The sequence below is a fragment of the Maniola jurtina genome, chromosome 4 (genome assembly GCF_905333055.1).
Source record: "Maniola jurtina chromosome 4, ilManJurt1.1, whole genome shotgun sequence".
Classification (NCBI taxonomy): Eukaryota; Metazoa; Arthropoda; class Insecta; order Lepidoptera; family Nymphalidae; genus Maniola; species Maniola jurtina.
Window position 1 is genome coordinate 12,756,147 of NC_060032.1, and position 16,840 is coordinate 12,772,986.

General features: G+C 34.2%; 1 protein-coding gene across 1 annotated transcript in view; it reads right to left on the reverse strand.

The window, feature by feature from the left end:
* Positions 1–16,593, reverse strand: part of LOC123864732 — a 64,891-nt gene extending 48,298 nt beyond the window's left edge. The window contains exon 1 of the mRNA XM_045905355.1: positions 16,156–16,593. The gene's annotated coding sequence lies outside the window, so the exon portion shown is untranslated. The remainder of the gene's footprint in view (positions 1–16,155) is intronic.
* Positions 16,594–16,840: the final 247 nt, after the last annotated feature.

A 16,840-nucleotide genomic window follows, 5' to 3' on the forward strand; every position in this document is an offset into this window, starting at 1 on the left:
AAATCACTAACTGAAAACCAGTTCAAAATTGTGGGGCCGTCTACCTGATGATTGCATTCCGAACATTTTTGTACCCCAATGCCCAAAACTAACCAATACATTGTATATTTTTGTCAAAAACCTTTTTTCGAACTTATCGTCTCAAGGTTATAAAAAACTGCATACGTTCCTGCTGAGTGTGAAAAACTACAATTACCTGAATAATCTTATCTCAATTTTGGTGACGACTTTCTTTCGTTACTTGATTAGTCGTTGATAAGATAAATGTTTGAATATGGCATTGAATAATTATATTATGAAACACTTTAGCAATTACTTTACTCTCTCAACCAAAGCTTATTAGAGCATTATTAGCGATTCAGTCTAATTGAAAGCATTTTGAAATGAGATAATTCTGTTACTAAAATATTACTTCATTGCTTATAACATTTTACCACTGAGAAGCACGATTATAATTTTTTGTGATTTAAAACGTGTCCTTTGTATTTTATTCTTTAGTGCTGATATTTTATTTTATGCCCTAGTTTTTATTAGCACTTGTCAAAATTACTTAATAAGTATTGACTAAGTAAACTGTGGCGCCAAGTTGAAGCAGTGTCGAGACAAAAAAAAACTTCACTAGTACCAATCAGGCATTACCTAATACAGACTTAAAGGTCAAGATTTTAAATCTTGTGCTTGATTCAAAACACGGAGGTAATTTGCTATTTTTCTTGTTATTGTATTAGTATCGTGCCAGTCATGGGTTATTAAAGATTCAATTTGTGATTTTCATACTTAAATAACCATCAACTATTCATCTTTTTCGAAAACATAAAACACGTTAAAGGCATGATTTTATTTGTGATCCGTTAATGGTGCGTAGCGACTCTTATGTTTACCAAAATTAGTAATTGCTAGTGCCACGAATCAGAACCTGTGGTCTGATGTCTCTACTTGTACGTTATTCAATAGGTTCTACTACAAGTAAGTTCTTACGCAGTATAAAGTTCCGTTACTTTTCTCTACCATGCTGTTTAAACTCGTGCGTCTCTATTGTTTAATATTTCCAATCAATGTGGCGAAGATAGTGATGCGCAGGTCCGAAAGCAGATTTCTGAACTTTACTAATTATACCTTCAGTCACACGATTCGCATCAACGTATTCAAATAAGGAAAAGATTGATTCTCGATGTCACAGTCAATTAAAAATATGATAAGACAAAAGATGACTTCGGTGGGTGAAAAAACCAGCTTATTTGTACTAGTTTATAGATGTGCAGCTTGTTCGACCAGAAATACAGAGATTCCGTTAGTCTGTCTAATCCGTCATCGATTGTAACCGGTTTTTTGAATTTTAAAGGTTGTAAAGGTTAAATAGAAAGTTAGGGAAACCAACTAAATAAAATATACGATATTTTACCTTTGTGTTTGAATAATGACCTCAGAGGCCAAGATTCGGGTAGAACCAGTGAATTAGGTAGTAGTAGTAGTTATTAGCTACTCATTTTATTATCTGATTGACCCAAAGAGGATCTAGTAGTATATGATATCAGATGCAGCCATTTCATATCATATACTACTCATATTATTATCTGTCTGACGATGTTAGTGCCAATCGATTTTTCCGGTAGCTTGTCAGTCTTTAAAAGCTTTATCAATATCAATCCAGCAGTATCTAGGACATCTGACATTGCGTTTTCCTATTGGACATTAGTCGTTTGTGTTTGAAAGGAACTAAGGTTCTAAGAAATTCTATTCCCAGAATGTGAGGCTAGTAACACTAAGCCGGGTCCCTTTCCTATTCAGCAATGCAATGCACCCATTATCCTTACATATACAGCAAACCGGATATCCATAAATGTTAAAACGGGTCATGCGTTAGACGCGTTTATGGTGAGCCGTGGCACTATGGTCAGCAATAAAAATAACTCCACTTCGATATAACCACCCCCATTCCTTAGACTGGACACAACATTGTACAAAAAGTTGTGTATATTGAACATTGAAGTACATACAAAGTTATGTCTAATAAAACAGGAAAGCTTATTCAGGACACTACAAAGTAAAAGCTTCGACACAATCTTCACTTTTATTGCAGACTCTACATGGTCTGGTCAAACATGATTATAAATTCATTGAACGTCTAATCCCTCGCCTAGTTTTTAGTCTTTCTACATAAAGACTGGATTAATACCGTTCATTTTGTGGGAGACTAGGGCAGGTGCGATCCTTGTGAAAACTAAATTGTCTTACAAATTAACAATAACACGTTCAATGTTCATACTCTAGTAAATATGTACTTGTGTAGAAGGTACAGAATTATAAAATTTTGTGCTTTTGATATTAGTCAGTAAAATTACAATAAAGAACAGAAATTTAAGTATGTTTTTAAAAACAAAAAACTAGAGCAGATTTATTCCGGAGCTTTTAAAATGGTCCGCTGAGAACTTTATTTCCCCATTATAATATGGGCTTTTAACGAATAATGCACCCGAAAGTCCGGTTGGTTTAATGGATATGGTCAAAGATAAAATCACTTTTTCCCGACAGAACAGAAATAATAAAAAGGCAAAATGAAGTCAATTTGCACCACATTACGTACTTATAAGAATGGGGCAATTTCATTATAATTCCAAATTTTATTGCGATTCCATCTTTAAAGCGTTTCAAAAAGTTGGGCAAACAGTGGAATTATAATTACATCTATACTAATAAATAAAATTGGAGTGTCTGTCTGTAATTTCGAAATAACTACCTCATATTAAGCTCATATGGTTATTTGAACGATACCATAACTGAATCACACGTTTTTAAAATTTTTGTCTGTCTGTCTGTCTGTCTGTCTGTCTGTCTGTCTGTCTGTTTGAAAAGGCTAATCTTTGGAACGGCTGAACCGATTTTGACGGGACTTTCACAGGCAAGTAGAGGATTGACCAGGGCGTAAAATAGGCTACTTTTTTAACCGACTTTCAAAAAGGGAGTTGTGTTTTTCTACCTATGTACACCGAAATCTCCGAGATTTCTGAACCGATTTGCGTCATTTCTTTTTTTAATCGATAGAGGAACTTCGCGACATTGTTTCATAAAAAATTTGGAGTCCAACTCCTCAGTCCTGATGCTGCAGGGGATCTGACCAATCCACGCGGGCGAAGCTGCGGGCATCAGCTAGTCATACATAAGTGTATAAACGTAGCTTTTGTGATTCTGACGTAAACTTTAATCGTTTATCGTTTCATGTGGACGATTAACCAAATATTTATCTTGATTGTAATGGTTAGGCCGACGTCATCTACGCGTGCCGTATGATTGTTCGTTTTCATTGTTTCCTACTAAGCTTACGGTAACCTATCGTTATGTTCTTGTTTTAAAGGCTAAAGTATCCCATACGTATCGTGAGAACTTAAAATTGTGATTGTAACAACGTGTAATGTTGATGTCATAAGATTTTTATCATATTTTTACCCGACTACGGCAAAGCCGAAAGGAAGGGTTGTGATTTTAGCAGTCTATGTATGTATGTATGTATGTAATATGTATGTATGTTTGTATCCAGATTCTGTGTGTTCCACCGTAGCGCCTAAACTACTGGGCCGATTTTGATAAATGAGGTGTCAATCGATTCGTTGTAAAGGCCCGGGTGACATAGGCTATATTTTATACGAAAAAAATTGGCCAGACGGATGTTACATAAAAAAAAAGTGAGGGTCTTAAAAAATTTTAATTGCTATTTTGTCGAGTGAGATGTCCAACGAAAGAGGAGAAAATGCTGAGTTCATAAATATAAATATAGTTATTATTAAAATATACCAAGCGACAGAAACCACTTTTTATTAGAATTATTATTTCTCATACAGCGCCACCTATTGGCCATTCACGAGACCTCGGTTAGTCGTCGCATCATAGACTTATTAAAACGGAAAAGTTTCAAATAAAAAAAGTTGAAAAAACTATAACCCGACTATTTCTTTCTTTTTAGTTTATTTTACTTGTACCAAGTCGGGTTCAAGTTGTCTCATTTTTTCCGTAGTCGGGTTATAGTTTTTTCAACTTTTTTTTATGCTGTCGTAGGTTTCTTTCTTGCATTGCATTCTTCTATGTATGACGTGTTTCCTTTATTTTCTCTCTCGTCTGGCTTTACAAAGATTAGCCAATGTCAAGTTTGTAGTTATATTTGCAACAAGTTCGACGTGTTTCTGTAAGTCTATTTATTTAAAACGTTGGAAATATTAATAATCTATTTCTTAACATATTCATCTTTCGTTTCAGTTTTCATAGGAATTAAGAGTATTATATTTTTAAAGTATTTAGTACTTGTAGGTGTTACTTTTTATGGTTTTAAGGTTAAGTGCGATTTTTCCACTAAGACCAATTCTTATCTTGGTTGGAATGTTGAGTAGTTAGCAATCGTAACGAGTGGACCACTCACACTTATAAAACTACGTACCTAGCTGATAAACGTTTGCCACTGATTAGGTAGTTTCAAATACATATTTCCTTGATATACCTATAATATCATATTTAATACAAAATAGTGTGGAAATTCCAATCTACAACAAACTGGATATAAGTAAGATTAGCTATACTTAAAAGAGAAGCTATAATTAATAGAAATATTTTTCCCCCTTTGGAGATTCTTGTTTCTTCTTATTCTCTTACAACAGGTTTAGCTATACATATATTCTTTTTTTAATATGTTGATGTGCAATAAACTATATTATGTATTTACTTATACATAATATCTCTCCATAGTAATAATTTCATTATTTACAGTGAATAAGTAAGTAAGCTTGTTGGCATCAGTAAATTGGATTAGTGCTCCAGTTGCGTCGTGTGCGGGCCAAGGTCTTCTATGTACTTATCCATTATTTATATGTTTTTCGGCTTAAGCGAAGCCAACGAAGTCGACTGCATTCTATGGGGGAACTCAACCGGTTTTCGCTTTACATTGTTGCAAATTACAATTTTTGTGAACATACAAAGTTGCAGATCATTTGCACCGGATTGAGTACCTCCTACAGCACTATACTACTCTTGCGGATTTCAGCGAAAAGTAACTTGTTTACTTTTTAAAACAGTTAAGAGGGGCCTCTCCGTCACTCGCTTCATACAAACGTAGTTCCAATTTCATTTGAATATTAAGCAACCAATGTCCATGAAATTTTGCAGACATATTCTAGAAACTAATATCTATGTCTTTGATTTTCCAGATTTCTGTTAAAATATTCGGTTTCAACGTTACACGGTCTTAAAAATTTTCATACAAATCTTTGAGCCCCTGTAATTTTGAAACTACATATTTTTAGAAAAATCTAAAACACCACAGACACAGATATTAGTTTCTAGAATATGTCTGCAAAATTTCATAGACTTTGGTTGCTTAATATTCAAATGAAATTGGAACAACGATTGTATGAAACGAGTGACGGAGAGAGCCCTGTTAACTTTTTAAAACAGATAAGGATTATGAACTAGAATTAAATATTTGAGATTGGTAGAGAAGATGTGCTCTGCTGTATGATTCTAAATCAGTGATGTCTTTTTAATTGGAAAATAAAAATTATATGACTGTGTAAGATTGAAAATATGAACTCATATGCTGGATAGACGTAATATAACTTACGGATAGCTAGATTAAACGCTACACATATAAAGAAAACAAAATATGGCCAAACGTTGATCTGGTTTTACACCTATTTCGTAAACCATGTGGAATGTAGGGTAGGTATGTTGACAATACCACAATTCAATTGATATTCTATTATGAATATGTGTCAACAAAAATTCGTAAAAGAAATCGTCACACGCGGTCGTGACTCGTCAGTCGTATAACCATTTCAAAACATTTTTGCCTTTAAGGGACCCGACAGCCTTAAAACGCAAGGCGAATCTATTTCGTGAACTTAAGTGGCACCTCGTGGCACGTAGATTTATAATCGATTTCGCAACTTAACAAGATCGTGTCCGATTGGACCGTGAACGGGAATGCTGTGCGATTTGGGCCACACTCGGGTCGATGTGTGTTGATACTTGAGACAATTCAAATAACGTAACTTTGACGACCTTTGTTTGAATTCAAAAGCCCCAATTTTGAAATTGTAACATTTAAGTAACATGTCTAAACTCTTAAAGAAATGGATACTTCATAATTACAGACTACGATTGAGACAAAGACAAAGATTGTTATTTTAACATTATGCTAAATGAACATTGGATAAATGAAAGGGGAGACGCATTATATTACGATGTACCTTTACTATACAAATCCCAAATTTTATTACTTTTAATAGTTCTTATACCCACTTAATTAAATTAATATTAAAAATAAGGTCCGTAATATTATATTTTGACCTCGCTGCGATAATAAAACATATTGAAGCCGGATCTATACCCAGTGATATAAATCTATAAATTGGAATAAGCAACGAGATTTTGTTTTGTGGACCCACTTAAAATGGTAACGCAAGGAAAGGACAAGGCCATCCAGATGACATTCGGTGATAAGAACGTTTTGAACATGGTGAGCACGATCTAGTAATACCTAATTAAAAGGTCAGGTTAAAAATTCGAAGTTGAAATAAACGATCTTTATGTAGGTACCTATTTAAAAAGTTTTTATTAGATATGTACGTTTCTAAATGGACCCTTTGTACTAATAGGTATAATACTGTACCAGTAGATGCAGATGCTGTCTGTGATTTAGTTCGTGTGGATTTAGATTTATAAAAATCTTGTACGAGCGCTTTGATTTCCATTTTCCCATGTCTCATATTTTAACTATATCCAAGATATCGTAAAAAAATTACGTTGATCCCTTGCTCCGTTGCGGCAAGAAACAGATGTAAAATTAGAGATATAGATTAAAAACTGTCAGTATGTTTATTATCTTTGCGATGCCTAAACCGTTTAATACACCATGTGATTTGGCACAATGATGAAATTCTGGATAAAATTCCGATTCAAATATCTCTGTATAGTAAGTACCAATGCATGTGTTTTTCTCAACATCATGATGTTATTGCGGCTTTTTCCATAATATTCTGACCCTGGCATTATCACTAACTTCACAATGCGATGCGACATTGATCTTTTTCTCAATTTGATCCATATACATAATTTTATTGTTGGCCTTCGTCTACGCTTTCTATTTTGTCTTCAACAATATTCAATATTATTTTCAAGGACTTTTCGGTCTTTATTGTTGTAGAAACTTTTTTAAAAAATTGTTGAAATTGTCTCATTCAGAAGAGACAAAGTTGCGCCTCTCTTTTATGCACGGACCAGCATGGCTATTCTGTATCTTTGAAAGTTTTCGTTAGACACTGAGTCCAGTTAGAAATCCATGAAATTTAGGTCACGTGTTTTTCTATTCCGTATCGAATGCGTGGCTAACTAATTACGAGTATCTAACACTTGGCAGTTGGCCAACATTAACATAGTAGCGTATTTTATCGACTTTATATGGCCAAATTAAATATCTCTGCCTGACAGGTAGCGTAGTAGAAATGTAAGACTTTTTAAATTGTACGACTTCGACTAGTTTTTAATTATTATCTATGGACATTTGACATTGACATTACATCAGTTTGAACTTTGACTCTAGTATAATATTGTAGTCTTTGCTTTGACTTGAATTTAAACGGTTTTGTGTTTTGCATAGATTAGTGTTTTGTAGTACCTAACTTTGAATTATGACTATAGAATGACTATAGAATTACAGTATTCTTGAGTGCTTTTATTGTGTACCTACCTAATTATTCCTTCAGCACACAATTTGAACGAAATCATGAAGCATATTTTGTCTATTTAGATGCCTCCAAGAAGAAAAGTCTCTGTGCGCCAATTCGAACTCTTGGTCGAGTTTGCAGAGTCCCATCGCGATATTGCGATGGGTCATCTCATTGGATCAAACATGGTTGGGACATCGTATTGAAGATAGATGTCCCCATTGGGCGCTGATATGTACCCGTGGCATAAAAATGCAGAGCTGCTAGGATCTGCAATAAATATAAAATCCAATTTTTGTGTTAAATTAATCTCAATATTTTCTTCCTCAATATAAATATCAGAATTTTATTTTTATTTGTTATTTTATTTTGTACCAGAAAGTTGTAACAATTAAGAGACAAAGAAAGTAAAAGTGGACAGGGAAGCACTCTATAAGAGATCTCTACCAGTGACCCTTGGCAGTGCGAGAGGTTGTAAAGGGAGTAGAATAGGTACAAAGATAAAAATAGGTATTTTAGTACCTACATGAGACACCTTTAGTTCAATGCGAATAGCTGTCCTTCGTCGAGCGGCTTGGAGGTGAGGCCCGAGTTCCTCTAACACCTGCTGGTAGCCAGCCTTGCTCAAACGAAAGTTCGCAATGAACTCTGTTTCTGGCAGCTCCATTGGGTTATACATATCGCGCAGCCTGCGCCTGTGGACCCGTAGCGCCTTTTGTTGGCGCTGCTCTTCAGCATGCCCCATCAATACGGCACGAGCCATATTTTTTTTAAATTATTATCTACTAGATGATGCCCGCGACTTCATCCGCGTGGATTTAAGTTTTTTGAAATCCCGTGGGAACTCTTTGATTATCCGGGATAAAAAGTAGCCCATGTGCTAATCCTGGATATTATCTATCTCCATTCCAAATTTCAGCCAAATCCGGCCAGTAGTTTTTGCGTGAAGGAGTAGTTTTTGCGTGAAGGAGTAGTTTTTGCGTGAAGGAGTAACAAACACACACACACACACACGCACACACACGCACACACATACAAACTTTCACCTTTATAATATTAGTGTGACAACATTAACATAACCACAAAATATAGTACCTACTTGCTTACAAAATAACAATAATTTAACTCCGACGAACCAACCTTACTTTATATTACTTACCTTTTTACAACTAATAGGTAAGTACCTAGGTACTAGGTATCAATTTTTTATTATAATGTATTTTTCTGAAAAACCGAGCGGAATTCAGCCGATTTGTAATTAATAAAAATCCTTCGAAATTAAAACATCTCTACATTCGTTGAGATTGCTAAAAAATTATTACCTCTATAAAACGGACGGATAATAGTGGCGAGTCGCAAAACACTGGTCCCGACTAGTTGTTAAAACGATCGTAGCCACCTAATAAAGTTTCTAACTACAAACTGTCATTTTTGCTTAGTGAATAGAGTTTTAAAAACTATCGATACGAAAACATACGTGAAAAAGCATTTCCGGTTTCTATTCCATCCCATTAATGGCTATGATCGAGAGTCATTGTCTATGACGTCATCTTGGTTAAAAACTGACGTTAGCGAATAGAAAATTTGAGTTCGACATTTAATTATTAGAAATTTTCACGAAATTAGTGTGCCACTGAGATACAGCATAACCCTGCGGATCGTAGTATTTCAACAACTTTTCTACCCGATGTTCTATTACCTACTTATATAAAAATTAATGTTGGTCTGTTTGTTCGTTACCTATTCCTTTGCATACTGTTCATCTACTTGACTCAAACTCTGTGCTGCTGTTGTTGGAACTTGCGAGTTGTGGACATGTTTCTGAGATAGTATCATCAGTGTATGTAAGTACAATAGGCAGCGCGCAAATAAGTTTTGACTCTTTTCATCTCTAACGGATTTTGTTCTCCTTCAAATGTTTGTTTATTATGCATATCCACATTCTGTTGCTCTTTTTCTACTTGATGTGTTTTCTGTAAGTATTTTAATTTTCAACTAACAACAACAGGGTCTGCTTGATAATTAACTTATTTTATTTTAGTCTCATTTGCACAAAACATTCCTAAAATTCGGTCTTCAATTGTGAGTATCCATGCGACGTCATCAAAGACTGTCAGCTGAGCAAATAAATGTACCGAGCATAATGAAAAATATCTGCATTTAGGTGAAGGAAATTCCACTTGTTGTACACGACACGAGAATAAATTACTGTTGCTATTCAATGCTTTGTAATGATTGTATGAAAGGCGAAGAGAAAAAAAGGCATTATCTATAGCTCAAGCAGAATGTTTAACGTCCGAGGACAAAGGAAGTGTTGCTGCGAGGTACCAAATCCCATATCTTTAAAGTCAAAGTAGCAAAACTCGCCAGGAGTTCCGAATAAAATAATTGAGCATTTTAGAAACTCAAAATGTTTTGAAAGATGAGTGTGTATTGAGTATTAAAAAATCTGAAAAAAAATATTTATTTACGGTTTTGAGAGTGAATGTGCATGTTTTCTACTTAAATATTCAAAAAATCTTTAGTAAGTATAATTTGTAAGAAAATTAGATTTGACTACAAGTGTAAATTAAAAATTTATAACACCCGACAAGTGAAGGTTACAGTAACTAAAAAAGAGCTGATAACTTTCAAACGGCTGAACCGATTTTCTTGGATTATAACCTTTAAAACAAAAAAAAACTAAATTAAAATCGGTTCATTAGTTTAGGAGCTACGATGCCACAGACAGATACACAGATACACACGTCAAACTTATAACACTCCTATTTTTGGGTCGGGGTTAAAAACTAGCATTAAATTGCACCGTTAAATTAAAAATTATTCGGTAAGTACCTACTAAAATTAAACTCCAATTCCACTCCTCTCCCCAAATAGGTACCTACCTACCTAGGTAGATACCTACGTACACATCTACAACTAGGTAGGTACTTAGGTAAGTATTGTTTTTTACGCCAATGTCAATAACCCTATCATGCTGTTTGGGCGCAACATGCGTTTGTTTGTAAACAAAATACATACTATAAGGGGTTTTTATTAGACTTAAACAATAAGTGCATAACGTGCATAACTGCCAACTCAGTAGGTGTGCTGCGAACATTAATGCTGATGAATGAAATCCGTTTGGAAACTTGAAACCGCGTGTTCGTTCCACATTTCAATTGTTAACCGAGCGCGCATGCGTTAACGCAGGATGCATTAATAATGATTAATAACGAAGGCGATTCGCTTTTCATACTCCATGCCAATTAATTAGGTACCTAATTGCATTTTAAAAAACCTACCTCTTGCAAACTAGATGTAGTTCTTACCTACCTAGGCATGATAAATTATCATTGTAGAAGGCTAGTGATATGATTAGATTTATGTGATTCTGTTTTTGATCTATTGTGTCGATCCTCAACTCACATCACCAAATTGGTGATACAAAAAGTTCACTTTTCAACCAACACCAAACTAGACACTGACTTGCTTGGACCTGTCTATGCGACCTACGCCAGGACCGAACCATAAAACTGTTGCGATGCGATACAAATAATCCCCATAGCAAAAAACTGCGGTGCGTTTTGCTGCCATGATTTGGATAACCAACGAAGCAATCATTCTTTCAAGGATCGTAAACAGATATTTTGTTATTGAAGATAAATGTCCAGCGTCTCAGAAACCCAGAATGTGTCATGAGGTAACAGAAGAACGCGATGTGAATCAATTCGTAAGTCAAGAGTGAATAAGCATTTTTAGGCAAACCTTTTTTTTTATTCACTATAGGTAAGCGCTTGACCACAATCACACCTGATGGAAAGTGATGATGTGGTCTAAGATGAGACGCGTTTAACCTGCTTCATCTTAGGCTGCATGATCACTTGATTGCAGCCAAGCACCTAGTCTATAATTTTAAAAAAGTTTTGTGTTTTCGCCTTTAGTTCGTTATTTGTAAACACCATTATCAAAATATTATCCAGGGAAGTTTCGAATAGATAAGAAGGTCACACGTTTTTATGGTTTCCGGTAAGATAAGTAACGATAAAGGCACGGCAAAGGGAGGGAGTTTTAACACTTGGAACAATGTGAACAAATATTTCCGGCTATGCATTACGCTATCTCCTACCTTGAAAGATAAAAAAAAAACTAAGTTTGTTTAAAAGACTGCCGGCACTGGCTTACCTAATTAAATATTATAGGTAGGCCAGTGGTCAAATTTTACAATTTTTTCTAACTGCAGTTTTCAACTTCATGCTGTGACAACAGACATACACTGAGGCGATTTCATATTCGAGGAAACTCCAAAAGATAAAAAAAACTTCCGTATATCAAAATTATGTTATTTAAAACAAAATATTCGGTAAAATGTATAAAATAATGATTTTGAAAAAAGAAAACTGTAAAAGTAGGGTGACCATGACCGTTTAAAAATATTCAAGTAGGTAAGTTTGTTAAATAATGTTTAAGTAGGTACAAAGTTATTTCAATTTGTATTTACAATATTTTTTAAATTATTTAATTAAAAAAATATTTAGAGATTTCTTTGAAGTGTAAAAACACTTTCATTAAAAAAATTATAAAAAAATATTTGTATGTTTTAATGGTTAAGTAGAAACATAAGGTACTATAGTAGTAGTAGGTATTATTTATAAAAATAAACTAATAGAGGTCAGCCTAAATTTAAGTTGTTTTTGAAGCGTCATATTTCTTATCGTAATCATTATGTGTCATAATTATGTAAATATTTACTTAGTTATACTTAATTGTTTAGCTTACCTAACGTTATTTTAAGTACCTACCTAACCTATATTGAGAAATTAGAAAAACACAATAAGCATTATTTTGTTTTTCAATTTCGTACCTGTTTTTGTGCTTACCTAAATAATAACTAATAGGTTTAACTTTAATAAACAAGCAAGTAAAATATGAAAGTGTCTTAATTGAAATTGAAATACCAAGTAATAAATATGTCTGATCGCATAATTGTGTTAAAAAATTAGAAAACATCAACGCTTTCTAAATCTGCCGCTGATCACACCGTAAAATTATTCATGTAAAATATGATTGAACTCTTCGCGCTTGAAAAATAATACGGCCGTGCATTCATATGCAAAAATCTAAATACTAAAGCCTCATTCACATTGATTTATATTGATCTTAGCTGATACCCACGACTTCACCCACACGAATAAAGGTTTTTAAAGTCCCGTGGGAACTCTTTAGTTTTACGGGCTAAAAAGTAGTCTGACACCCTCCAGGCCTTGAACTGCATGTATCCATATGCTAAAAATATCATGCCGATCAGTTGCTCCGTTACGGTGTAATTGACGGACAAACCTACAAAATAACACACTTTGGCATTTATTATATAAGTAGTTCATTCAAATGTTTTCCTGGGCGCAAAATTTCTAAAACGCACGCCATGTGGGCACTTTTGAGGAACATTTTTATTGGTCGAAAGCGAACGCATTTAGGGGTGCGGCAGATTTCTAAAATGCTTTCTGTTCTAAATATCATTGGGCTGGGTTTTTGTTTGCTAGTCTGCGGGGAGTACCCGCATGCTGTGTATCGACCGAGTTATACACCAATAAAAATGAATCTTTTCAGAGTTTACTCACAAAATGAAACTAAATGCAGAATTACAGGTTCTTCATTATGTATTTGTGCTAATGTCAATGAATGATCGATAGTTGACGCAACTGTTATTGTTGTCGAGGTATTCTCTTCACTTTTTGTTCAAAAGAATAAAGTCATTTTGCCGTCATCTTTATAACAGACAACTTAAATAAGCGAATATTTTTATAACTTGGCTATAAGTAAATTATGATCAAATCGTTCACCTATAATTGCCGAATTGAGGAAGATTTCAGCACGTCTACTAAATATTTTTCTACATAATATGATACAGTGATGTCATATTTGTATACCCTTGCTTTTAAACATCTAAAAATGGCTTCCCAATACTGATATGAAATCTGGACGATTTTTCAGAACTGCGGTCAATTTTTTTGCTACCCTAAACCAGTCAGCAACTGGTTGTATCTCTGCTATTACTTCAAATGATTGGAAATCATTATCTTAATGTTTCTCAAACCAGTACGTAATTTTGTGTTTAACTCTCCGCATTTTTCATCCAAATACCATTTAATCATGCGAAATTGGAAACCGAATATCGAAGGTCACAACTCACATGTTGCTACTGATTCCAACTTGCATTTCGAAGACTCAGACATCTAATTACGTAGTCTTTGAATACTTAATTATCGATGTCTGTGTCCGCTAACTATCATTTTGACCGCAATACATTAATTCATCAATAGCATTAATGAATACAACTTGTAAAGCAGGAACTGGTAATGATTTTATCCATTGCACGGCACGGCCAAATGTGATGCTGGTGTTATTTAAGTGTTGTCTTTGAAACTTTCGAGCAAGCAGTCATGGATTAATTCGCGAATACTTGTGAAATTTTTTGTACATGTGTTTATGTAGCATTAGATCGCATGTTCATCATCAGAGCACCTGTAGACTAAGTGAAACGTCCAAGTCTGGGCGCGTCACGCATCGGAGAAAGTGTACTACAAAGCTTACCTGTGACTGGTCCCCAATTGGGTTACGACCTCGAAATTCAACGGCCACGGGCCTTCTTTTTTCGAATCGCAAACCGACTCTTCCGAACCGGTTAACACCGTCCCATACTGGCCGTGAACCGATACTAATCACGCGAATGATTCCGTAAGATTTTAGCTTTTCATGCTTTTAAAAGTATGGGCGATTGCTGAAGCGTAAGATTATGTAAATTGGTTGACCGTTAGAAATATCTGAGCGCTCAAAATGCAAGAGTTCATGTATATTTCAACATTTTCTGTAAACTCGAACCAATATAAATTATATTGAATGAATTGATGTTTTCTTTGTTGAAATGTATACTGATTACAGAATACGCTGACTCGACCATAGATTCTTTGTAACTCCTGGCTTGTTATTGTTTTATTTGATATAGATGTAGTGAAACACCGTAAGTTCAGACGACCTTTAAGTGTAGGCGTGTTGCATTGATAATTTTATCTACAATCCGACAGTGTAAAGAACCCGTATGTTTTGACTCACGTGTTGTCAAGGATACCGAACGTGAGGATAAAAACTTCGTAAACGTAAACGTATTATATCGTCCCAGTTTGCTTTTAGATAAATTAAAAGTACCTTAGCATAATGTACATTGAAATATATAAACATCTGATATCATTTATGACTTGGATATTAAAATTCTAGAACAAATGAGTTATTTGATTTGAAAATAGTTGATAATTTTTGTTTTAAGTTTAATCTTATAAATCCTAGAGTAAAAGGAAAAATATACGCTTATACTACTCTACTAGTGGTAATTATAGTAGAAACCTGTAAGTAATTAAATGTAAACATCAATCGTCACTTTTATCTCATAATGATAGTGGAAAAAATACCGTTTTGCTAAGTATATTATTTTCGCTGATAATCGCGGTAAGTCTGTGGCAAGGCATGTCTTAGATAAGATTCTTAGGTAGGTATTGCTGTCTTGAGATATTTCTAGAATATTTTGGATTAGTGATTATGTTACCTAAGCAGTAAACATTTAAAGAATTTTATTTGGTTTTGAAAGTTAACCTACTATAGTGCATCCTGAACAATCGTTTAATTTTTAATATCAAGTAATTATTTATACCTATTATGTAATATTCCATACATTGTTGAAGAATAATAACCTACCTAATATGTAGCTACTGTAAGAAACGAAACCAGATAAGGGCCTATCTAGTTACTTCATTATTTTATTTCCAAAATAAAGATTGCTATGTTAATATAGAAATAACCTAGAATCTAGATAGATCCTTTTTTCAAATGAGCAAGATTTTTTAGCAAATTAATAATCATGTAAAGTGAGACTCTTATTTCATCCTGAACTCTGGTATCCTTACTATAGAGACAATAGAGTAGCTACATAAGTATATTTTGGATTTCAAATCTGGTAGGTAGTTTTAATATATGTACATAACTGCATAAAAATAATAGATCAATCTAATAAGAGATCATTTACTGATTAATCCCATGATAGCGTTATCAATTTAATCGTTAAACAAAAGAACATTAGTGTAAAACTATTATTATCAAGTGTCAATAGGTACTTACCTATTGTAGCCTAACTTTCACCGTTTAGTAATTAGGTAGGTACCAGATTTTTGTTTATTTATGATTAGTTCATTACTTTTACAATCATTGCCATTGTATGTAATGACTCTACCATTTGCAATAAGGTTTTTAATTCTTTACCAAGGTAAACAAATGGCTTAAATCATACCTATTTTTTTAAGCCTACTTTTTGATCATTTTATTTGAAGCATATATTTTTATCCATATATTTTTCCAGTAAAATAATAAACATGATATTAATTAACTACTTATAATCCATAAAAAAACTTCTGATCCTTACCTTGTATGTTTCGGTAATCAGCTTCAATGAAACTAACTTTTGAAGTCACTAGTATTTTTTAACACCATAACAAAATCACTGCGCGAAAAAATAGTTTTTTTAGTAAGCAGTTTATAAAAGTTCGAAGCTTTAAAATACTCGAAACGTATTGAAAAGCGGCACCGAAAAAAAAACTTAAAGTTCAACATACGCCGTGGAATGCTTGCATTTCAACCCACCGAAGCCTCGATGGGCTAAGATATTACGCTTGCAACTTGAAATGAAGCTTGAAAAAACTTGTTTGTATCCGCACTACACAATAAATAAGCTTTTAGTGAAATTTAAACACATAACTGGAGAGTTCTGAAAGTTTTGATTCATCGTTAACTGCCTGTCACTTTTTACGCGCCCCCAACACAACCGTCTCGCTCCGAGGTTCAAACCAATATGGCGGGTCGAACGTAAAGACCTGAAGGGTGAACGAAGGCAAGCCGTGATTGCTTGAGTGAGTGAAATGAATCCGTTCAACGCGAAGCCGTTTGGTCACCCGCGGTAGAGCCTTCGTTACGTTATCTTTTTTTTTTATTGTAAATTGCGTTTGTTGGTGGTAACGAATTGTTCACGTTGTTTTAAGTCTTCACGAAAGCGGAAAAATGTAAAATCCTATATGGTCATCCTCAACCCATTACCGGCTCAATACTGAGCA